The sequence below is a fragment of the Sus scrofa genome, chromosome X, assembly GCF_000003025.6.
Source record: "Sus scrofa isolate TJ Tabasco breed Duroc chromosome X, Sscrofa11.1, whole genome shotgun sequence".
NCBI lineage: Eukaryota > Metazoa > Chordata > Mammalia > Artiodactyla > Suidae > Sus > Sus scrofa.
In genome coordinates this window covers 111684677-111686793 of record NC_010461.5, presented here as the reverse complement: position 1 = coordinate 111686793, position 2117 = coordinate 111684677, and positions in this window count along the sequence as shown.

Sequence of the window (2117 nt, the reverse complement as noted above, 5' to 3'; positions counted from 1 at the left end):
ATTGCCGTGAGCTGTGGTGTAGGTTGCAGATGCGGCTCAGATCCCGTGTTGTTCTGGCCGTAGTGTAGGCCGGTGGCTACAGCTCCAATTGGACCCCTAGCCTGGAAACCTCCATATGCCATGAGTGCGGCCCTAAAAAGATCAAAAAAAATTTTTTTTTAAAAAAAAGAGAAGCCTGATCACTTTGAAAGATTAGTGGAGGGGCACAGTCATAACCTGAAATGTAGTTGTAACTGCTGAAAATCAGTAGACTCGACTTGCTTCAAAGCATGCTGTATCGCTAAAACAAGGGGGAAAAATTACCAAAATTCTCTGTGAGAAGATCTTTGAGTCTTCATTTCATCTCAATTAAATTTATAAGAAATAGTGATAAAACTCTAATCCCTATGAAAATTCTATAGTCCAGTTCATTTCCGTAATCACCACTAATCTATAAAAAATTCAATGACATGCTATTTTAAAATCTTACACATTAAAAGAGTCGAAATGGACCATTGTGTTATTTCTTCACATTTTGAAAATACGAATGGTTTACAAAACTATTTTCGATTACATAAAGTTAGAGAAACAGTTATGGAAAGAGTAGACTATTGTTTATAGAGAAAGATAACTGTGTTAAGCTAACTACTTAGCTTTATTTCCAGAGGGGTGACTGTGTTTTCAGTGTTGCACGTGATACTGATTTTTAGAATGAAAAACCCAAGTCCCAGTTGACTTTGCAAACAACATCCTTATTTGGAATTCTTGAAAGATAGTCTTTGCTACCAGAAAAAGGAAATTGTCACCTTTTATTGCTTTTTTAACCCAGGCATCATTTAAGTATGTGAGTTTTCAGCCCATCTGAAACAATTCTCATTCTTTCAGATTGTAAAGCTGAGGAATGGGTGTGCTTGGGGGGAGGGGCAGCCGCTGGCGGATCAGAGCCCATCAGGCCACTTGTCAATTTCTCTACAGGGTGGAGAAAAATGTGAATGAAGTTTATGGCTTCCAGCCCTATCCATCCGCTAGGTCCACCCCATCCCCAATGAGCTTCTCACAAGATTATCAACGAGGCATATAGGTGAAGCTCCAGACAACACACGGGGGCCAGCCGCCCCGTGTTTGTGTGTGAATAGCAGCACACATCTTGTGTGTGTGTGTGTGTGTGTGCAATTATCAAGAATAAAGTGGTTGAGTGAGTCAAAGAAATGCCTTTGAAGTTAGCTTTTTGTGAGTTGAGGAAGTGAGAGAGGATAGATCTCGACAGACCGAAGTCAAAGTCTGGAACCAAGGAGACGATCTGGGCCGGGCTTGACTGTCAGAGGAGCAGGGGTCTCAGAGGGAGAGAGGGAGGCCTTTTCTTCCCTCTTGTACTTGGGAGCGTTGAGGACGGCTTTCTGCTTTCTTCCAGAGACAGCTTCCAGGCGGAGGGATTTACAGGGAAATATTATCAGATTACCCAGCCTGCATGAAAGGCCAGCCCACTTGGAGTCATTTCTTCTTGTCCCTAAATAGCATATTAAGAGTTCGATTCTGATGGTACATGTTATCTTCCAACACAGACGAGGCTTTCTGCAGCGAGCCAAGATACACACGCACTTGTGTAATTATGCATCACAAGTGCTAGAACCAGCCTCGACCCTGAGTTTTCCCCAACCATCTACCTTAAGAAGAACATGGCTTTTGAAGGTAAATAACTTTGAGAGAAAATGTACTTGCTGAGCGGTTGTTGTTTTTTTTTTTTTTTTTCTCCTCTTACTAAATCTCAGAAACATATGTAATACACTGGAAAAACCTGAGACAGGAGAATTACTGTATTACTGCCAAAGTGACCAGTTCACTCATGCCAGAGCTGTGGTCTCTATTTATATAGCAGAGGGGAGGACAAAATAGCTAAGAGCCACCTTGACGGTAACCCTTGGTAAGTATTATGGTGGAGAGGAAAGAGCTCTGAAGTCAGAGACCTTGGCTTAGCTCTGGCCCTGCTGGTGGCTGTGTGATCTTGGGCAGGTCATTGGCCAACTCTAAGCCTCGGTATCCACAGGTATCATGTGAAGAGAATGATATCAATCCCAGGTTGCCAGGAAGTTTGCATGAGATCACGGACATGAAAGAACTCGGGATGAAGAATAGCATAA